This window comes from Mauremys mutica, chromosome 6 (genome assembly GCF_020497125.1).
Source record: "Mauremys mutica isolate MM-2020 ecotype Southern chromosome 6, ASM2049712v1, whole genome shotgun sequence".
NCBI classification, from domain to species: domain Eukaryota; kingdom Metazoa; phylum Chordata; order Testudines; family Geoemydidae; genus Mauremys; species Mauremys mutica.
The window spans coordinates 63804379-63828405 of NC_059077.1; the positions used below are offsets into that span (position 1 = coordinate 63804379).

Genomic DNA, 24027 nt, shown 5'->3' on the forward strand with positions numbered 1-24027 from the left:
GCAACTCAGATGTTTTGTCTGGATGGGGATTATATTATAGGGAGAGAAAGATTACTGAAAACCAGTGCACTGTCATGTCTACTAATAAAGGGAATTTTATAGGGCTGGACTTCTTGAAGGCCAAACCACGATTAGCTAACATATTTGTATTTTCAAAAATGCAGATATTAAGACCCATCTCTAGCATGAAAATGTAACTCTTCCAAATCAAAGTATAGAAAGATGTAATGGGATAAACAGAGAGCTAGACTGAGCCCTTGCTCAATGCCATGGATATAGAATATGTAACTGTACTTCTCCAAAGGACATTCAGGGAACAATGGTGATCATTCCTTTCCTGCTCCACCTCGCTCCAGGGGGTGTAATCATTTGCTATGGTCCTCTAACCAGGTGCAACATACTTCCTCCCTGACCAATGCTTTGAAGGGTACAACAGGGCTCTAGCCACACCCTGCCTACCTGCTTGAGGAAAGAATGCTGGGGACACAGGTCTTTTTCCCTGCCTCATCATCTGGGCAAAAGGTCCAGTAAACCATAACTCAGGCATTTATGAGGGACCTCACTCCCCTAAATTCCCTAGAGAACTGCACTGGGGCCATGTACAATCTGGCCCATATTGATGTCTGAAAAATCTCAGACCATGAATCATGTGATAAACAGTGGGGGAAGACATTCATTATTCCACAAGATGGAGATAAATGACGTTTGATTATACTTAAGGTAGTTTGATAAAATGCAGTTTAACCTAGTCACTGTATGAAATTATTTAAAAGGCAAATTTAGTTATTGTTATTCAAGACAATCCAATATACAAATTGAAACTTATTCCCGTGAAAGCTTGTTGTAGGACCTTATGGAGAGTGTGGAACGTTGGCTGTAATACATATTCTGCGTATGCCTCAAGAGAAGAGTTTATTGGGAGAGAAGCATAAACATAGTAAAAATCTGCAAAAATACATGGCATCATATTTCATCTGGAAATGATTGTTATGGGCATTAGTATTCCATGATTGATGAAAATGTGAACTTACAAAAATTTTCATATGCTCTTTTAGGTTCCAGAATATTCAATAGTGAAAGCCTAAAAATCCAGTCTCACCCAACTGATTTCTACTGTTGTGCTGCTGTTCTATTTTTCTTCCTTTCTTTTCCTTTTCCTAAAAAGAGTTGAGATAAGCTGTTAAAAGAAAGAGAGGGAACTGTTATTAGGTCATTGTGCTAAGATATATGTAAATTAGCTCCAAGGCATAATGAAACATTTATATTTAATCCTTGTATTGTGTTTATATGAATATTTTTACTGTGCCCAATAAAGACATTAAAAGAAACTCTAGAATAGTTCTGGCTCTTTCATTCAGAGTTATTTTTAGATGCGAGCAAACATTCACTGAGTCATAGGCAAAAGTAATGCATTCAAACAGCTCAGAATTTGTTAAGATAAAGAGATTAATTATGAGCTCCTTTCCAGGAACAAAAAATGTGACTTGGTCTCAAGAATATTGCTGGCAGCTCTTTGCTGAATGATTGGCCAGAATCTGGAGAAATGATTACCATGAGTCAATTAATCTTTTACAGGATTAGAACCCTTCTTCATGACCAAAAAAGAGAACTTTTCTAGGAGCTGACAATGAAGATCATCCATAACTGAGGGTCATAATAAAAATAGAAAGAAAGAGCATAGGCTTTAAGGTTGGGCAGGCTGTTCTCCAGAATTCTAAAGGAGATGACAGACTACAAATGAAAAGTCATAAGGCTTGAAATAGAGACAGGACCTACTCACAAATATGAGAACTGCCTCCAGGTCTGTACTTCAGAGCCTTAAAAGTTAGTGGTTTTCAAATAAGAGGTTCTACAATTAGCTCATCTCTAGCTTTTAATGTCTTATGTATGTAAGGACTGAAGATGTCAATACGTCCATCCATGTTTAAGAAAAAGGGACTAGATTCTCAGCTGGTAAATTGATGATGCTCCATTGTCTTCAGTAGAGCTATACCAATTTATACTGGCTTGAGATCTGCCTCAGGGCTGAAGGGAAGAACCACTACAGACCTGCAAGTCTGTAACCTAATCTGAGGAAATGCTCTAGTGTTATTGAGTAGAGAGAAAACAGGACAACATTTGAACAGATTGTGTATTAGCCAAAACTGTCTGCACACAATTCCACTAACCTGATTAACTTCTTTAAGAAAGTGGCAGTGATAGCTGAGGAAGAAGAAAAGGAGCACATTAGCTAACTGGACCTCAAGAATGGCTTTGATAATACTGGCATATAAAGTTATAAAGTAATTCATACAATAATAGCACTGTATATAAGTTTAGTGAGTGAGTGCATTATTGATGGTAACTTTCTAAATTGGATAATAAATTGTAGTGTTGCTGATGGAAAGAAGCAAATGGATACAGATGGAGTAGCAGGGTGGCAAGTGGATTGTCAGTAGAATCTGTATTATGCCTAATCTTGTCATACACTAGGTTGCGGAGTAGGTACACTCCATCCCATGTGCTGGGTGACGTATGGTGAGAAGAAGGGAAAAAAATGTATAGCAGCCAGGTAGGTCCGATGTTCATGACCCTGACTATAAGATGTGGCAATATGGCCTGGTGGCCATACTCAATAAAGTGGTCCTTCCTCTCAGGGTAGCATGGCCTTCCACTCAGGGCAGCATGTCCAAATGGTCATAGTCAATAAGGGCACCCACTTCTGGGGTAATGTGTGGCTACTGGCTCGTTGGGGAAGTGGGGAACCACCTAGGGGTGTGTGGCACCCAGGGTAGGGGGACTCCGGCCATCCTGCTCCTCCAAGTCCAGCCCAAGGCCCTGGCAATGGTGGGGGTGCTCACCACCAAGTCAGTGGGGATTCTCCTGAAACACACTGACTGGTTCCCTGGTTCACTCACTGGAGAAAAGTGTAAATCCCCTGGCTGTTTCCTACCCTTTCTCCCTCAGCAAGCTCCACAATTCCCAAAAGTCTCTGGGGTCCTCAAGTGGAGTAGCTCCCGCCGATGCAGAATCTTCTCCAGGCTCATCAGGCAACCTGAAGTCCATCTGGAGCTCGGCAAGCCATGGCTCTGTAGCTGGGGCCTGTAGCAGCTTCCTGGAGGGAGCCTTCCATCTGCATCCTCACCCTTCAGCAGCCTGCCCAGACTGAGCTGGGCTGCTTCCTTTTATACTCTGCCTCCTGCCTGAGCATGCCCAGCAGAGTTGGAGGGGTGGGACTTCCTCAGCCTGCAGTTAACCCTTTTGAGGCTGGTGTGGGGTAGGTACACCCCATCACACACTACTATACATCACTCACCTCCCAAAGCAATTTCTCTTGAGTTTAATAATTGCCAGATAGTTTGATCTATTTTCTTTTCCCCACAACTCATATTCCATTAGAATCTGTAACTTCGCCTATGTATGAGAAACATTATTTAAAAAAAAAAACAACGAGGCATTCTTGTGGCACCTTAGAGACTAACAAAGTTATTTGGGCATAAGCTTTTGTGGGTTAAACCAACTTCATCAGATGCATGGAGTGAAAAATACAGTAAGCAGTATATATATTACAGCACATAAAAAGATGGGAGTGCCCTACCAAGTGGGGGGTCAGTTCTAATGAGACAATTCAATTAAGGTGGAAGTGGCCTATTCTCAACAGTTGACATGAAGGGGTGAATATCAGAGGGAAAATTACTTTGTAATGCTAATGAGGTCAATGTAATCAAGGTGGACGTCATCCATTCCCAACAGTTGACAAGAAAGTGTGAGTATCAGCAGAGGGAAAATTACTTTTTGTAGTGACCCATTCTGTGCAACATTTGGTTTACAAAAAAGTGCTTATGGGAAAAAATGAAAGAAGTGCTTTATTAAATATTGTCAGTGAATCAGAATAACTATTTTATAATAAAAATATATATGCTATCTAATTATGTTCATATTTCGGTTTACATTTTTATAGTTAAACTCTTTTTAGGCATAAAATACCAAAAAAATAAACATCATTGAAAACTGGAGAGCTAAATTTGGAGTTTCTAGCATAATTCTCATCCTATAATAATATCGTCATGAATATGTTAGTTCATTCTGATGTCTCCTCTCTATTCCAACTGAGTTGGAGCGAAAGGATCTAGATAATGGAGGACACATCCATTCAGTAGGTAGCTCTGTAATCCTCATTGTACAAGAAAAAGATGTACAGGAATAAGAGGGGAACAGACTTGGGAGAGAGCAAGAGGCTGAATGAGACCAATGGTAATATGTTGGACTCAGCAGTCTGGGAACTGTCTATAGAAGGCAGACTGGGAGCTGGGACTGGAAGGCTGGGCAGACATACTCTATTGCTAGCAGTGGGCCAGCAGCAGCCACAGGAAGAAATTATAAGGCGGCAGCCTGCAGGCAGGAGGATAGTGTGGAGGTCTTACAGCTAAACAATGTATTAGACTGACCTTAGGGGCTGAATTAGGAACTTCTGGGTTGACCTTTGTTGTAACTTTTAAAGTAATTGTAGGTGGAGTATTTGTAATGATGTTCTGCCAGCCCTAGTAAAGTAATGCTCTGTATTCAAAATGTATATATGTTTATGGGAACCCACCAAAGGCGACATCCTGTAGAGTCTAGCATTTGGAGCACCTACAGACCACAGATCTACAGATATCTAGAGGGTACTGGTGTACCACAGCATAGTGATACCATGCGCTGGGTCAGTTACAATATGTACTCCCTTATGTGTTCCATGCAGGAAACATGCCAGTGATGTCATATTACATAAATAGCCAATGCTGCCTTTTTTCTGAAGACCATTTGATGCCAGCATTTAAGAACTATGTTGTTTTATGGTTTCTCTTTGATAAGTTAAGAAAGAAACTTTTATAATTACCATTTATTTCTGTGCATGAACTGGAGCCATTGGAAGACAGTCTGAAGAGTGATAATATCAGTGATGCTTTCATGTGTGAAATTCATACTGGTCTTGTATGGACAAAACATAACTTAATTTCATTATTTACTTTCTTATGATCATCATTTTTGTGGATGTGAATCATATGAGAAGAAGGCTGTGATTAATCCAAAGTTCATAGCCTGCTCATGCTTCTTATTCTATTTTTAATAGACAATGGTTGGTTATTCACTTTCAATATTTTGGGCCTGCCCTATTAGAATTTGACTTTTCATGTATACTACAGCAGTACATGATAGCACAGTCATTCACAAATTATAGGAAAATATAAGACATATTCATGAAATCCAATTTTATTACCCACTTACAATGAAATTGGGTCTCTGTCAGTAAGTTAGCGCTAATTCTGCTTCTACTAATTATCCGATGGTAAATACATTTTTAATGATTACAGGCTTCCCTCAGAGCAGATGTTTCCTGAACAGTTTTGTAGTTGTTTTGCTGGTGCTAGACCACTTAAATAAGTTGGCACCAATTTGTTCAGCTATAAAAGAGAATAGTTTGCTGCAGCCAATTTTGTATTAGCATAAAACTTTAGCACACTTGGCCCTTAGTTGTTCCCCTATGGAGGAGAAGTAGCTTTCTTACAGCTTTATTGCTTTATTCATCCGTATTTTATTTGCGGATTGAAGTTTCATTCCTTGGCTCTCTTTTTCTGTGCTAATAAGTAGCTAGAGCCAGTGTGGCCTTAAAGTTACTTAAACCCTTCAGGGTTAATTTCTGAGGCAAAATAATTCAATCCCCAAGAATTCTGTGGGAAAGGTAACTATTGCAGATCATTTGTATGGTTAAAAGAAGAGGACATATGGAACATCTGTGATAGTCACTTGCACATTTATTGTCACCATTAATTCTTGCTTACAACAAAAGTTGGAAATGATGATAATATCAACTCCTGTCATCCTCCTCTAATCTTGCAAATACAGAACCAATGTTGGATATAACGAACAACACTGTATTTATTTTCAGATCCCGATGTTTTCTCAATTCCTCTGCCATAGAATGAGCAACTGAATCCACCCTGTAGAGGAATCAGGTTCCTGAATCTAAACTTTCATTTCAAAATACAGCATTACTAACTTTCATAGTTCTGTGTAGCATTTTTATAAGGTTAACGCTGTGTAACCAGTAAATTGATGTTTTCCTCAATCTACAAACAGCCTGAACCAATAGCTCTGACCTGTCCCATTCATCTCAGTGGGTTGTTAACTCAAACTCAAAGGGAACAACTTAGATGGCAACAATATTAACTGTTTCATTGCTGATAACTTTAGTAGAAACTAGAAAGATATAGCTAATGTGCTTATCCCAAAATCCCAGATTGCCCACCACATCTTCCCATTCCCAAATTTCCAACTGTCCCTAATCAGCTGAAAAAAATCCATCTTCCCCTTGATGTTGTCTCCATTATCATTATGTATTGTCAATATAAAATCAATTGGCATATTGAAAACTGAAAGTGTGGTGAACAATGTAAAATCATTTGAATTTAATGTTCAAATAAAGAACACAGGGGAGGTTGTCACACTTGTACTATTCATTACATATTTAGTCTTTTTTTAAAAAAACCTTCTTCTTAAAGTAAAGAAGGTGTTGAACAAGAATAGCAGAAACCTAAAGAACCTAGGGGCCTTAACACAGCATTTAAGTCCAGCTTGCTACAGCGTATATATCTTCCTGTTGCTTTGCTGTGTCAGCTGCTTGTTAGTACTGGTTCTTTCCTCTACATTAGTCTCTAGAGTTTTCATCAAGCAGTTCCTTTCTCTATTCTCTTGGAATAGTGTCTGAATATTATTTTTATACAGCGAAGCTGAAAGATATATACTTTTATGTTAATTGGAATTATATGCATGCTACAAGTTCCCCACACAGTTTATTTATCATATTTTGTGTGTTTCTTTTCTCTTGTACTTTTGTTAAGAATGCTACTTGCTTGAAAACAGGATATTTGTTTGGATGCATCTGCCTCGACAACTTCTATTCCTACCTGAAGCCATTAGCCTCGGTTTGTGACATAATCAGATTCACAGCAATCAATTTTGATGTCATAAAAAAGATCAGGCCTTCAGATAGAGACCGTTGCAATAAATGATCACTTTGGAGCCAGTTTTCCATGCAAATCTACTTATTTTAAAAAATGGAGGGACAGGGATAAATATAAAATATAATCAGGGCAGGCAGTAGTAGAAGCTCCATGGGGAGCATGCCCGTGTAGTGGCCACAGGTCATAAGGGATATATGTTGCCTCTCCAACCTCCCCTGCATTCCTCCTCCTCTCTCCCCCTCCATATACATTGCACTCATATAATGCCCAAATATTCTGTTTTTCATAGAATCATAGAACTGGAAGGGACCTCGAGAGGTCATCTAGTCCAGTCCCCTGCGGCAGGTAAACAAACTGGCCCAGCCCACCAGAGTGCTTACCCTAGCAGGCCACGTGCCAAAGGTTGCCGATCCCTTATCTAGACCATCCCTGACAGACGTTTGTCCAACCTGCTCTTAAAAATCCCCACTGATGGAGATTCCACCACCTCCCTAGGCAATTTATTCCAGTGCTTAACCACCCTTTCAGTTAGGAAGTTTTTCCTAATGTCCAACCTAAACCACCCTTGCGGCAATTTAAGCCGATTGCTTCTTGTCCTATCCTCAGAAGTTAAGAAGAACAATTTTTCTGTCTCCTCATTGTAACAACCTTTTATGTGCTTGAAAACTGTTATCATGTCCCCTCTCAGTCTTTTCTTCTCCAGACAAAACAAACCCAATTTTTTCAATCTTCCCTCATAGGTCATCTTTTCTAGACCTTTAATCATTTTTGTTGCTCTTCTCTGGACTTTCTCTGATTTCCCCACATCTTTCCTGAAATGTGGGGCCCAAAACTGGACACAATACTCCAGCTGAGGCCATATCAGCGCAGAATAGAGTGGAAGAATTACTTCTTGTGTCTTACTTAAAACAGTCTTGCTAATACATCCCAGAATTATGTTTGCTTTTTTTGCAACAGGTGTTACACTGTTGACTCGTATTTAGTTTATGGTCTACTGTGACCCCCAGATCCTTTTCCACAGTATTCCTTCCCAGGCAGTCATTTCTCTTTTTTTCTGTGTGCAACTGATTGGTCCTTCCTAAGTGGAGTACTTTGCATTTATCCTTATTCGATTTCATCCTATGTAATCTTCAGACCATTTCTCCAGTTTGTCCAGATTGTTTTGAATTTTAATCCTATCCTCCAAAGCACTATGCCATTGTCTAAAGCATTGATGAAGATATTGAACAGAACTGGACCCACAACCAATCCCTGCAGGACCACACTCATTATGCCCTTCCAGCATGACTGTTAACCACTGATAACAACTCTCTGGAATGATTTTCCAACCAGTTATGCACCCACCTTATAGTAGCTCCTTCTAGGCTGTATTTCCCTAGCTTGTTTATGAGACGGTCATACGAGACAGTATCAAAAACCTTTCTAAAGTCAAGATATACCACATCTACTGCTTCCCCCCTACCCACAAGGCTTATTACCCTGTCAAAGAAAGCTATCAGGTTGGTTTGACACAATTTGTTCTTGGCAAATCCATGCTGACTGTTTTTTATCATCTTATTATCTTCTAGGTGTTTGTAAATTGATTGCTTAATTATTTGCTTCATTATCTTTCCGGGTACAGAAGTTAAGCTGACTGTTCTGTAATTCCCCAGGTTGTCCTTATTTCCTTTTTTATAGATGGACACTATATTTGCCCTTTTCCAGTCTTTATGCATGTGTTATGAATTTTTCCCTAAGACCTTAAATAGAATATTTTATAAGCCCAGTAAATTGAGGGTCAGCACAATGCCTATGGATCACTTAATCCTACTTAAACTCTATTTTGAGGATTTAAGTGGTACATTGGCTCTTTTGCTGGTCCTCTGTACATTCTACTACATGTGACAAATATCAGCATTGCACACAGTTCCATCCCCATTTATGTATGTGTAGAATATTCTCAATAATTTTCTTTTGTAAACTTTATGGCATTTTCAGTCTTTGTCTTGCCTCCCTGAATTGATTAAGTACAATGAGCCAGTTACAGCTCTGTTACAGGAATGGAGAGGTGAAATGCCCCAGAAAAGCCTGAGAGGTGTAAAGCCAGCATAGCTGTACACCCCATCTCTCTTGTTCTGGTAGAATCTTTCCTTAACCTTTAGAAATAAGTGACTCATGGTAATCTCTATTTTACTGCAATACAGTATCTCTCATGACTAAAGACTCATTACCCTTTTTAATTTCACTATTCTTATCCAACATTGCAAAGTTTGTGGCAAAATTGCTTTCATCTCTGTGACCGTTTATCAAATCTCTCAATGCATGTGACAGATGATATACTCACTAATGGAAAACTATTCTGAAGAAGCTTTGTGGACATGACACTTGGAAAATGAAGTGCTTTGAATGTTCCTGCAGTTCATCCTTTAACCTTTCTTTGGTGCTTGCTTTTCTTACCTATATTTACAGTTTTAATAAATAGTCTTTGGGTCATCTGTTATCATGGATTTTCCTTCCTTGCTAAATAAAAAACAATTCTTGAGAAGTCTCTGAAGTCTCTTCTCCTTCCTTGTCTTTGCATTCTTCTAGAACAATTGGAAGCCAAATGCATCATTATGCAATCTGATCTTCTATGACTGTGCTTACTATGTACGCCATTTCCTTAAAAACTCAACAGCTGTCTGATGTCTATGCTCCTGTATTGTTTTTCCTTTCCTGTCTTTCAGCTAACTTCTTCCCCAAATGAACTGTGATTATGTTATGAACTTTATGCACTTATCTGTTTAAAAAGATGTACATTCTAATAAGTTCTAGCACAACATTTACCGGGGTAAATCAGGAATGACTCAAATTAAGTCACTGGAGTTACACCAAACAAATGGAAGGGAAGGATCAAGCATTATAAGGCCCAATCCTGCAAATACTTACACAAGCCCTTAGCTTTACACATGAGTAGTCCCACAGAAGTCAATGGGGCTGCTCATCTGAGCAAAATTAAACATGTGCATAAGTGTTTGCAGGACTATATAGGCAATACACTCTGAAAAAGCAAGGGTGAATCTTGTATACCCCAGCATACATGGATGTATGAGGCACAGAAGACATCAATGTTGTCATAAACAGATAATTAAGGGTTAATGTCTCTTTTACCTGTAAAGGGTTAAGAAGCTCAGTAAACCTGGGTGACACCTGACCAGTGGACCAATAAGGGGACAAGATACTTTCAAATCTTGGTGGAGGGAAGTCTTTGTTTTGTGTTCTTTGTTGGGGGTTGTTCGTTCTCGGGTACTGAAAGGGACCAGACGTCAATCCAGGCTCTCCAAACCTCTCTGAATCAGCCGCATGTTTTAAATTTGTAAGTACCCAGCCAGGAAGGCGTGTTAGTCTTATGTTTGTTTTCTCAACCTGTAAATGTTTCTTTTGCTGGAAAGATTTTTACCTCTGTTTGCTGTGACTTTGAACCTGAGGCTAGAGGGTTGTTTTTTTTTCTGGCTATATAAATTTAAGTGCCCTGTAATGCATTTTCCATCCTGATTTTACAGAGATAATTTTTACCTTTTATTTTTCTTTAATTAAAAGCTTTCTTTTTAAGAACCTGATTGATTTTTCTTTGTTTTAACATCCAAGGAGTTGGGTCTGGACTCACCAGGAGTTGGTGGGGGGGAAACAGGAGGGGGGATGGTTAATTCCTCTTTGTTTTAAGATCCAAAGAGTTTGGATCTGTGTGAAGCCTTTCAAGGCAACCTGGGGAGGGGAAAGTCTGGGGGAAAAAGAGGGGGGATGTTTAATTTCTCCTTGTGTTAAGATCCAAGGAGTTTGGATCTGTGTTCCACAGGGAAAGTTTTGGGGGGGACAGGGAGTGTGCCAGACACTGGAATTTCTGGCTGGTGGCAGCGTTACCAGGTCTAAGCTGGAAATTAAGCTTAGAAGGGTCCATGCAGGTCCCCACATTTGTACTCTAAAGTTCAGAGTGGGGAGGAAACCTTGACAAATGTCATGACATATTCAATTTTGTTGCAGCTATATACCAGATAATATTTCCCAAACATTATTTTTTAAAATGTTTTTCATGTGTGTATTCATTATAGGTTGTCTTAATTAAGAAGTTTTTAGTGTTTGGAATACAATTTCATGAGTATATTTTAATAGATACCTAGAAATTCTAATTACATATTCTAATTACCTAATTAGTTAAGTACTGTACATGAAATCACAGAATTAAGACATGCAATTAAGTGAAAGTTATGATTTGCAATTATGTAACAGAATGTGTAGTTACTGTATTTAATTTTACAGTCATATGAAACCTGATTAACAATATACTGCACAAGTACAGTGGGTGAGTTTTAAAATTATGCTTCTTGGCCCTGTTAACATATTTTTGATGAGATGTCCAAGCATTTAGATCACTGGCTGCTTGAGACATTTTATATGTTTTTTTGCTTGATTATGCTTTTTGAATGAAAAGAAGCTGCAAATTCTCAAACTTCTACATTTTAAAAATGTAAAAGCAAATGTGTATCAAGTAAACACCTGGTATGTCAAGTTTTACATTGAAACTTATAAGTTGTAATAAACTCCTGGAGGGGAGAATGTTTACTGAGTACTGTTCAACCATAACTAAGACACTAGATCAATCGCTGCTTTAATAAAGCTATCATAGCATACTTACATTTAACCATCATGTAGGCCACCTTGCCAGAATTGTGATGTATGTATATTTAGCGAAACCCACTGGTTGTTATTCCTCCATCAATTGCTCAACATCATCCCTCCCTAGAATTTTCGAACTCCCTAATCATATAGACAATAATGGGCAACAATTTTTTGAGTTGTTCCTACTCATTTAAATAAGCACAGAGTATCCATGCTGATACCCCTGGCCTCCAGAGGACACCCAAGAATGTGGGTTCTGGAGAGTGATCTCCATGCTTCTTCCACTGGGGAAGGGCTGGTCCCTGCTGCTGTACAATAGAAAAAAAACTATGAAAAGATCCTTGTGGAGTTAGCTGCTAGCTATGCAGCTCTTTCCATTTATGGGCATAGTTTGGCCTCCATTTTGGGTCTTATCAAATCTCCTGAGTTCATTCTTGTTAACACCCCAAAAGCCTGTTTTCTGTAGCTTTCCAAACCAATTTTCCAGATTTGAAAAGTTTTGAATGTTTTGAAAAAACACTGGAGCCAAACTGATCCCAAACCGTGAGTTTAAAAAAACAGAACTATACTGGAGGACTTCCCTAAGTACCAATATAAGCTGTCACCTTTCATCCCATGTTAATGGGCAGTAACTGGTAACTGTAAGTTTATATTGTGTAGATTATTATATTCCTGATAGCTAGCTCACAATGGGAACATATGTGAGTTTATGTTAATTGAAGCAACAATGGCAAACATGAACAGATCTCTATCCATAACGATCCAAGCAGGTTACGTATGCATAGCACTAACGTTGTTTGTGGGAGCCTTGGTTCTGTATTTCCATACTTGCTAATGTTTAAGTTTTATTTCTAATGGTTAAGATTTTAATGTTAAATTAAAGACTTTAATGTTTAAGCTTTATTTTTCGTTCTTTGTTTTATGTCTGAAGTATAACCTTAACTTTGATTTTTGGCTTTCAAACATTTTTGCTTTTTATAATCTTAATTACACTGTAACATTTTCTTTTGTCATCTGGTTTGAGGTGTCTTTTTAAGGAATAGCCCAGTGACACATTTATGTGCATTTATTGACTTGGAAATGCCACATAAATTGGTCCAGAGTTTGAGAGCTCTTCATTAGCCTGAGCTACCGTATGATTGCCACATATCAGAGATGCAAGAATGGAGGTAAATGCCACCCAAACTTTGCCTCAACCTCTCCTAATAAGCAGACATTCAATTAGAAAAAAATATCCACTTTGTCAGGGCTGCGTCTGCTAGATGAAGGGAAGGAATTGGGTGAGTAAAAGGCAGTTGGAGATATGTGAAGCTAGAAGGCAGTTGGACAGTATGACTGGGAAAGCCACCCTGCTAGTAAGGGAGGGTGCATTGGTTTTGCTGTGCAGTATAGGTTTCTTGTATAGCATATGTGCTATCTGTTCAGAACCAATGAAATGTATGCTCTACTCCTACCTAAGAAAGCTGCATAGTGAAGGCCATAGCATGCAGACCACAGGTAGACTGACCAGGACGATTCCTTTTCTTGATTGCTGCACCAACATTTGCTGCTCTTTGCCAAGCTATCTTGACCCATTTAGATCCTAGGTTATGCTGCTTTGCATGCACAAGAATTTGTTGGGTTACTGGGGGGTGGAGAAGCTACTTTGCATGTTTTCAAATACTTCTGTTTGCTGGAGCGATCCAGTAAAATAAAGTATACCCCTTAATCTTTATTCAATAACTTCTTTATTAAAAGACTAGAGCTTGGAATTAAACACTCATTTAATTCCTGGATAAACACCTTTTAACTATTTGGCAGCAGTTAATTAAATATATCCCCATTAAGTAGACTTATGGCAACCTACTACATGTTGACCCCATTGACTGAGACCATGAAATTAAAGGAGAGAGAAAGAGAAACAGCTCAATCACTCTTCAGCTTGTATAACAGCTTATATGCAGCATACAATTTTCATAAAATCTTCCAGCTTCTCAGCTTCCACAACAAAGCAACTGCACCATGCAAGATGTACATGGTATTCTTATGAAGTCTCAGAAGCTCCCATCTGGTTGGCCTGGGGCTTAGGGAGTCCACAAGAAATGATATGTGGCATCGAGAACACATAAACCACTCTTAAGACCTAAATCCATCAAGTACTCACCACACCAATCCTCCAAGGAGTGTCTTCACCATGACAAATATTAAAACTAAAGTGGAGTTTGTAGGGCAAACCATTTTGGAGTTACTCCAGCTCACTTATCTTCCAAACACCTTGTCTGATTTTCCCCATATTTTCCAGAATATTTTACCATCACATCCTGGCTTCATGAATGACAATTTCCAGGCAGATTGGGCTTGATTGACAAAGGTCAAAATCAGGCTTATTCCATGAAAGCATCTTGCAATATGCACATACCACTGATTCTATGCAAATTAAAATAATTAATAATGTAGTATGATAGCCATCCTGTACTGGTAATTCCTCACACATAGCATAAGAGAGTAGCACCTTTTCTATTCTATGAATGTCAGAGGTGGAGAATTCCCCATTTCTTTTTAAAAAAGTATGATAGGTTCTTAATTTCCTCCTGGACAGACACTGAAGGTCAAGACTCAACATAATAAATCACTAGTCTATTCCATATTCTAGATATTTTATAGCAGGACTGCTGTTTTAAGTACAGATGTTAATAGGAAATCAATTGTTAATACAATGCACTCAGCATCATTGGTGAACTACAACATTCTTCTACATCTCAGAACTTTGACTATCATCAGATATCTTAGATGGAATTTCTTTTGGTAATTATTTTTCCCAAGAAGACACTATATTAGCTCAGACACTATATTAGCTTTGTAAAAGCAGCAAAGAGTCCTGTGGCACCTTAAAGACTAACAGACGTATTGGAGTATGAGCTTTCATGAGTGAATACCCACTTTGTCGGATGCATGTAGTGGAAATTTCCAGGGGCAGGTGTATATATATTCAAGCAAGAAGCAGGCTAGAGATAACAAGGTTAGTTCAATCAGGGAGGATGAGGCCCTCTTCTAGCAGTTGAGGTGTGAAAACCAACGGAGGAGAAACTGCTTTTGTAGTTGGCTAGCCATTCACAGTCTTTGTTTAATCCCGAGCTGATGGTGTCAAATTTGCAGATGAATTGAAGCTTAGCAGTTTCTCTTTGAAGTCTGGTCCTGAAGTTTTTTTGCTGCAGGATGGCTACCTTTAAATCTGCTATTGTGTGTCCAGGGATATTGAAGTGTTCTCCTACAGGTTTTTGTATATTGCCATTCCTAATATCTGGTTTGTGTCCATTTATCCTTTTCCGTAGGGACTGTCCAGTTTGGCCAATGTACATAGCAGAGGGGCATTGCTGGCATATGATGGCGTATATTACATTGATGGACGTGCAGGTGAATGAACCGGTGATGGTGTGGCTGATCTGGTTAGGTCCTGTGATGGTGTCGCTGGTGTAGATATGTGGGCAAGTTGGCATCGAGGTTTGTTGCATGGATTGGTTCCTGAGTTAGAGTTATTATGGTGCGGTGTGCAGTTACTGGTTAGAATATGCTTCAGGTTGGCAGGTTGTCTGTGGGCGAGGACTGGCCTGCCACCCAAGGCCTGTGCAAGTGAGGGATCATTGTCCAGGATGGGTTGTAGATCCCTGATGATGTGTTGGAGGGGTTTTAGCTGGGGATTGTATGTGATGGCCAGTGGAGTTCTGTTGGTTTCTTTCTTGGGTTTGTCTTGCAGTAGGAGGCTTCTGGGTACACGTCTGGCACTGTTGATCTGTTTCCTTATTTCCTCATACGGGTATTGTAGTTTTGAGAATGCTTGGTATTGGTCTCTGTCTGAGGGGTTGGAGCAGATGCCGTTGTATCAGCTTTATTATTCAAGCAGCATAGGCAGTAGTAGCTCTTTCTAAAGCTCCAGTCTGCTGTGCTTATCACATTGAAGGAAACCCACTACACTGCCATAGCTTTTCATATATATTCCAAAAACATTATAGAATCTTGGCTGGATTCATTAGTGGAACTGATTTTAAAATAGACAAAAAAAGTGAGCGCTATCCTTCTTCAGTCTTTTTCTCCAGAATATTCTTTCTGTCCACAGATCACAGATTTGGCACACCCTCTGCAGGCACTGGAAATTAATTCATACTAAGTGGAATAATCCAAATCACATAGATCTATATACCAGTCCCCCCAAAGTCAATGATTAAACTTGCATTGACTTTAGTGAGACTGGGATGTGGCCCACTATGCCCAGTGGAGACTATAAATATTTGCAGTTCATTCCCAAAAAAGAACTACAGCATATGTTTCTGTTTTGACTATAATATATGAGAATTGATGCCAGTGTGTCATCGAAGCAGAGAGGCAATGGCACTAATGGAGAGTTCTTCCCACTTCAAGCAGCTTCTGTGGCTTTTAAGTATAATTCTGTTGTGAGGAAATTATTACATTGTTTATAGGTAAAACACTTGAATAGCATTTTTAAACATTTTTCCAAGAGTGCAAAAAAGAATTCTTACATGTTACTAGTGCAGCTAAAATGGTATATGTGTTATCACAAGACATATTTTTGTGTCATAATAGCTGCTCTCTAGCAGCAAACTAATGGGATTAGTAATAATGCTATTTGGTTTTATACATGCCACTGAGGACTGTATGCAAAAAATCTTCTCACTGAAATGTTCAGAGGATTTGGGAACTGCTCTTTAAAATGCATTACATATCCCAGTCTGGTCTCTCGTTTTTTCCAATGCTGATCTTTTACCCTGGAATGTTAATTATTGCTTTTGTGTGGGAAAAAGGGCCCACTCAGATACTGATGCTTTTATAAGAAAAAATAACAATGCCAGTATGCATGATCCCTCCACATCCCTTCATCATTCCAACCAGGAATGGGCAATTCAATGATCCTAACTCCTGGGCAGATGTACAGGAGTGTTTGTTCCAAATCCATACGCACACTGAATAACAACATCTAAAAAGGGTGTCAGCATTTTTTGTCTATGGAAATTCAGTGAGTAGTAATCTCAACGTTGACTGAAGATTAAGTAGATGGTGAGAAAATGGAGAGCCCCTTGTACCCAGCAGTCTTTATAACTGCTAATTTACTACATGATGCTAATTAAATGAAGCTGGCTTCATAATGGGACTGTATGGTGTCTGAGTAGGAAAGCTGTTAACATAATTATATCTGTTACACAGGGGGGTGTAGCAGATTACAATTATTAGAAAGCTGTGGGCTTTAGGCTACCACGTGTACTATAACATTAGGACCTGTTTTTACATTCCTACAATTCCCAAATATCATTCAAACTCTGCATTGAAATGTCTCTTTCCTCTTTTATAGTTCCCAATAAGGGCCTTTAAAAATTAACTTTTCTCCCCTAAGTGCTCAATTTCCAAATGAAGCTAATTTTTAACAGTTAAAGTAAGTGAGAATATGTCTAGGCATCTTGTCAAAACATTACCACAGCCCTGCTTTTAATTTTTAAAGATATCTGAAGTCAAAGTCCTGTATCAGGTCATACATTGAAAACAGGCCTGTAGGAACAATATAGGAATGTGCTGTTGGCAGGCAGGCCCATCACCCTTTCACACCTTTCTCAACAATTCCTGGCAGGTTTTTTTCAAACTTTCCTACCAATTCCAACCCTTTCCCACTCCCGACCTCACACCCTTCCCCCCCCCCCACAAAAAAGAATGTCCTAGAGGGAATAAGGAGCTTGTGAAAGTTAAAGTTTTCCAAACGGCAAATCTGCATTACTTAACTTTATTAGCACTTGGCATTTCCCAAAAACCACATTCTCCTGCTATAAAATATTCTAGAACATATCCCTCCCATGATTAGAGGATTCTAAAAAAAAAATTTTCAAAATGGCAATGCATGATGATGAAAATAGGCATATCAATGTTTCAAATCCAGTTCAGCACTTCAAGAAAAATATAATTAAGGGATAATGTTCATGGTGAAGGTCTATACAAGACTTTAAACAGCTTTTGCAGATGATTAAAAAAAATGCAGTGTTTCCAAGACATTCAATAACCACAGAAGCTGTTTATTGTGAGTGTTCTCCAAAGCTGTGAACATTGTTCCCATTAGACAAAGGGGAAAAAACCTTCAAAGTTCAATAAACAACATTAAAATAGATAATATTTTTCTCACTTTATGAAAGTTTAAAAGTTCTGTGCTGTCTAATGCATATCTGTAGGGATGAATTTAGGAGTTGAAAGGGCCCCCGAGAGAAAAGCCTTCATTCTACTTCTACTTCTAGTATCTAACCATCCCAGCCCTTTCCCCAAAACAGAGATCTATAGGGTGTGTGCTAGGGAAATGCAATATAATATTGAAAAATGAATGCACTTGTGAATACTAACTAGTCTCAACATTGTGTGTGCTTTCTTTTTACTTTCTCTCTCTCTCTCTAAGCAAGACCATTAAATGTCTAACAAAATTATCAGTGCAGTCCTTTTATCTCTTTCTTTTTTGGGTCCTCTCTCTCTTTTTTCCCTTTTACCTACTCTTTCTTTCCTCTTCATGAATTTTTTACTTTCTTTCTTTCTTTCTTTATTCTCATTGATCCCCTTTTCTGTTCGGCCAACCCCTTGCTCTTGCCCTAATCTCTTCCACAGCTGTCCTCTCTACCTTTCCAAAGCCTGCCACAATCATTTCCTTCCCCATGATAATCTCTTCGGCACCCCACCTCCCATGTTTTATCTTACACAAAAGTGGAGCTCTTTCTGCCAGAGCTGTGGGGAATGAAGTGAAAATAGCATGGCAGCTGTCATGAGCCTTCTCCCATTCCCTACATCTTTCCCATTATAGATTTCTCTGCTCCTGACTCCCATGCTGAGAGACACAGACCTAAAAGTGGCGTAGCAAAAGCATCTGCTGTTCCCAAGGCAGTAGGTTTGATAGTGGACCCTGTGTACTGAGAAGATCACATTGTTCCATAAAAAAAGAAGGTACAGTTGCTGGCTCTGAGTTCCCCTTCTTTTCTGAGCCCTGTAAGGCTGACACTCTGGTGTTCTCTGACTAATACCAGCTATCTGATTAAGACAGCCAACAGTGAGGAGGAGACACATAAAACATCACTAGTTTTCTGAAGAAAACAACAAAATTTGAGCATCTTTGTGAGGTTCGATAAAAGAATAAGTGCAAGCATCTCATTTGTTGGGAAAATATTTTGCAGTCAGCTCTGCTACTTAAAAGTGTCTAATTTATTTAAATATACTGTATTGCTGGTGTCTCACTCAGATTAAATGAGAGTAAGCATTTATCCTAAGATTGATCATGCTTAGAGTTCAATGTCCAAGGTTGAAATAAAGCTCACCAATGCATTTGAATTCCAATTCCTAAGCCAGTTTTGGACAACTACTGTAATTTCACTATAATGAAGTGATAAAGAAGATTAATGAGAGCTCCTTTGCAGCCAGGAAAAGCAAAGGGGTTTTCATTGATTGACCATGAGCTGGAAAAGACTGAAGTGTGAAGGTTGCTGGAAGACACTGCCGCAGAAAGCAGCCACTCAAATGGTCCAGATGTGTCCAGATATCTGTGAGCAATTTCTAAAATGTGTCTTAATGATGGGCAATTACTAATGCCAATCAATAGCACTGGGTGAACTGTTGCACTGGAGTTAGGTGGGGTTCATTGGATTTGACAAAGAATATGGAGAAGTGAAGAAACTATAGGGCATTTATGACCCAACAATCCCAAAAGGAGAGTTAACATTTTGGGACTGGGGGAAGCCCTGTAAAGGCATGGTAACAAAGACAGTCAGGAAAGCAACTCACTTAACTCTAAGTGGAGCACTGGAAAATATTAGACAAGAGTGTGCCAATTATGTATTTGTATGGTGTTTCTATATAAAGACCAATTGCTGCCTACAATATCTGATAATTAAATTCTTCTCATGTCACGCAGGCTCTTATGCAAAGAACTCACTCCTGCTCCTTGTGTGCCAAAAGATCACTCTCTCTTCAAAAGAAATGCATGTAATTTGTAAAGGAAAATGTCATCACCTCTTTGTGATTGGATTTTCATCCGGTTATCTCGTATAGTATGTGTCCACCCATATACAGAGGCCCAGACCCTTGGTTATGCCTGAGTAGTGTAGGAGAAGGTTGTAAAAATGTCATATATGCTCCCCCATTACTTGATCAGCTGTGTGCCAGGCAGTCTCACAGCATAGCTTAGAGCAGCCTTTATGCTGCTCTAAATTTTGCTAGCTTCCAACAGCCCTAAAGGAATATTATGGCAGCTGAGGATCAGTGAAGTGTAGGAGATCCCAAGCCAAGCCTCCTAGTAGCAATGAGGGAGCAGTGGCACAGGAATCATTACACTGGCTCTCCACAACCAGAGGTTCCCCCTGCACTGGTCTGATTCTCCTGAGGTGAACTGCACTGGCTTTGTGGCCAGAATCTGCTAGTGTTGCAGCACAAAGCAGCTGTCTGAAAATGTGGGCTAGACTCTATGTATTGTCTATCCAGGTTAGAATGTAATCTTCTTGAGGCAGAACCATATTTTCCTCTAGTTTTGAACAGTATTAAACACACTGATAGCACTCAATGAATAATTAATCAATAACACGTTCATATGTTAGCAAAGGAGAGTCCAGAGAATATGGAGCCAGCCCGTATTAAGAATGCCGAGGTTATTATAAAAAGAGGGAGACTTTATCCTTATTCCTGAAGTAGGTACCATTAAATGAGGCTGTGAGTTCATAAGTGATTCCACTGTCCTCCTGCCGAATTCCCATATATTCTAAAACAGGTCACTTACATTCATTTAAAGTCCACTGAGGTGGTGCTGTTTCAGAACTATTTACTAGTTTATGAAGCTGAACAAAATAGTCTTGTATAACAAAGACATTGAGCATGGATTTTCTCGCAGTTGCACTGGATCATATCTTTAGAAATAGTTTCTGATATTGGCGCAACTCAGAAACATTTCAGAGGCCCTGGGGATTAACCAGTTGATTGAAAAGGAAAAAGGATGCCCAGGTACAAGAGTGCAGTCATTATTCGACAATATTTCCAGTCATACAGGAGAAATTTTTCCCTCCTGGGCAGACAGGCTGTCAGATCTGCAAGAAAAGTCACTGGGCATTGGGAATATCATCAGCTTATAAAACACTCTGATCAGAGATGAAAGTAACTTAAAGGATTTACCAGTACGCCAGAGTCCTCAGTGGGGCGTAGCCTCAACAAGAAGAGGCAGGGAGCCCCAGAGCCTTGGGGGCGAATTAAAGGGCCTGGGGCTCCGGGCCCTTTAAATCACTGCAGGAACCCTGCTGCCGGCAGCAGGGCTCCGGAGGTGATTTATAGGGCCTGGGGCTCCAGCCGCTCCGTGGAGCCCCGGGCCCTTTAAATCCCCGCTGGAGCCCGGCTGCTGGGGCCCCAGAGCCCGGCTCGGGCAGGGATTTAAAGGGCCCGGTTCTCCTGCCACTGCGGGGAGCCCTGGGCCCTTTAAAGCACCCGGCAGCGGGGCTCGGGCGGTGCTTTAAAGGGCCCGGGACTCCCTGCAGGGGCCGGAGCTCGGGGATCTTTAAATCCCTGCCAGAGCCCGGCTGCCGGAACTCTGGCAGTGATTTGAAGGGCTCGAGGCTCCCCAAAGCGGTTGGAGTCCTGGGCCCTTTAAATCACCTCCAGAGAAGCTGGTCCAGTCCGGCACGGCGTACCATTGCCCGTACGCTGTACCAGACTGAACCGGATTACTTTCACCTCTGACTCTGATGTTAAAACCAACTGGCTCATCCACCCACAAAATTACTATACCTGTATATAAAAAATGGTATCCTTCTAAAAGTATACTAATAGGATGACATGCTACTGTTGTAACAATGGCAGTGCTAGGAAAATAGACCAGGAGCCTGGATTTTTCTATCATCTCAGAGCACACAGACAGAATACAGATGAATTTCTCCAAATGCTCAGCAGATTCCCTCCCCTCCTTCTTGAGAATTCTGGCATACCATTGGACAATATTGCTGTCTAGACAAGCTGTTCTTTCAGTGCAACAAGGAAAAATTAGTGGAGGCCTCAGTCTGAATGGAACTCAAGAATCCTAAGGGAATCAAATTATTAAACTCTGCTAAAGACAAGTGTTTGACAAACAAACTACAAATAGCTTAAACAAAAGATTCCTTTCTCCAACAGTCGAAAGAGGGCTGGAGGACCAGAGATCCAGGCTCAGCCAAGCTGCGCACAGTACAGTACCTGGGATGGGGAGTTGAGGAAGGAAGTTACATTTGCACTTCCCTGATCCTCTGGTGTCCTGGGTCTAAGGGCTCTTCTAAGTTCCATACAGTGACCCTAAGACCCTTCGATGCCAACTAGCAAAGGGTTCACTATTCTGTAACAGTAACTTCTACCAGGCCTGAAAAACTCACTACACTTAGTACAATTCTTTCATAGTATTTACCCATAAATCATGTCATGTAAAATCTTAAATGAAGGCCAAGATAATGCTGATAATTAATATAATTGTGAAATGCATATACAGATACTATGTAAAAAGATATATATGTATAATGGAAATATATCCCTAAAGTCTGAATCAAGGCAGGGTTGACAAACAGGCTTCTGCCAAATAAAGAATGTAGATTGCACTGTAAGCCAAACAGAGGAAGCATAAGTCAACATGAGGCTGTGAAGTCAGTGTGAAGTCAGCACACCGGAAAATAAGATCCAGGGGGTTCATCCTGACTCTGGGAACCAATAATGAGTTTGGCAGAATATAAGAAGAAGGCAGAAAAGACACCTCTTTATCCTGCACCTGAGGAATTAATCAGGCCATGCAATTACATCCGTGAGAATGGGATCCCAACCTGCCCTGGATAGAAACGCTGCAAGAAGTCTTTGGGTGAGAATACATACCTTTTAGATAGATGGTTAGCCTGTTGAAGTTAAACTTAATCTCTAAAAAGCATGAATATATTTTGTTTTATATGCAACCTGTTTCCATTATTATCCTTACTCACTATCTCTTAAATCTTAGCCTTTGATAATACACTTATGATTGTTTTCACTATAAATATATCTCAGTGCTGTAATGTTAACTAGGTGCTGATGACCCCGTTGACTCAAACAAGCTCGTGTGTACACTGTCCCTTTGGAGATAGCAAACCTGGTATTTCTGTGAGTAGCCAGTGGCAGGTACTGGATACCACAGCAGAACACTTCAAACACATCAGGGACTGGAGTGAACCTATTGTTCACCTGCAAAGCAAACTGAGGGCTAGCATTGCCCAGAGGATATTGCGTGGGTGGCCAACAAACTGGAGGTGTCAGGGCGCTAACACAGTTTTGCACCGGCAAGTCTCTCTCACACTGAAGGCAGAGTGGTAACAACCCAAGAAAGTATGATAGTGGCATAGTCATGGCAGGATATGGTTAGCCAAGGATCACACGCCAAGCATTGGTAGATTAGTTCCTGAGAGATTCACAAGTGAGAAGGTTGGGAATAGAAAAAGAAAAGGTTACAGTTTGTTACTTTCTATTTATTTCCAGTAAAGGTAATAGAACAAGATGAGTAATTATAACACACTACCAAAGGAACAGCCTGATCCACCAAAGAGACTTGAATGCAAAGAGAGTGTCCTCAGTGAGAGTTATTCAGTTCAAACTGGCTGAAATAAAGGTACAGAGGCTGGAGACAGATAGTAGAATGGACTGAAAAGCTAGGAAGAGCAGAGGAGGAAAAAGAAATAGAATTGGATGACAGAAGGCATGCAGCTTGAAAGAAAAAGCAAGAAGCCACATACTGGATAGCCCTGGAAGTTAAACAGCAGAAAGAGACTGCCAAAATAGCAGTTCATCAGCAAACAGTGTAACTGGCACCAGCAGCCAGGATTTGGCACAAAAAAATTAAATGTTTAGAACCCAAAGCTGCAGATACTTTACTACCAAGCACTACTTCCACTGCATCTATTTACTCTAGCAATCACTGTTCCTGGTAGTGTTTGCAGGATTGGATCCTAACTGATTAGCACTTCATTGCTAGCAGTTTTCTCAGTGCAACTGTCTGTTAGAGTATCTTTTCTTCAAATAACAATCAGGCATTCTTAGGACATTGATAACTCACTGCTGTGAAACTAATTATTTACAGAGGTATATTGCATAGAAAAACATAGCAACATGTATGAAACTCAAAGATCAAGTAAGGCTAATCTATATAAGGATAATAACAAATTGATGTATTTGTCTTTGAGAACCAGAAGCCTCTTAAGTGAGGGTATTAGTATTTGTTATGTTAGGTAAGTTTTACTTATGTTGCTCATCCCAGTGTCAGTTGTATATTTAGGATTGTCAAGGTTCCTTCCCCACTCTGAACTTTAGGGTACAGATGTGGGGACCTGCATGGACACTTCTAAGGCCTTGTCTACACTACAGGACTATTTCGAATCTACTTAAG

General features: G+C 39.8%; 1 long non-coding RNA gene across 2 annotated transcripts in view; it reads right to left on the reverse strand.

Moving 5' to 3' along the window:
* Positions 1-1103: 1103 nt before the first annotated feature.
* Positions 1104-24027, reverse strand: part of LOC123373120 — a 364402-nt gene continuing 341478 nt past the window's right edge. For both annotated transcript variants that reach the window (XR_006580568.1, XR_006580569.1), the window contains 2 exons: positions 2169-2202; positions 1104-1177 (listed from right to left, as the gene is read on the reverse strand). This is a non-coding gene — a long non-coding RNA (uncharacterized LOC123373120). The remainder of the gene's footprint in view (positions 1178-2168; positions 2203-24027) is intronic.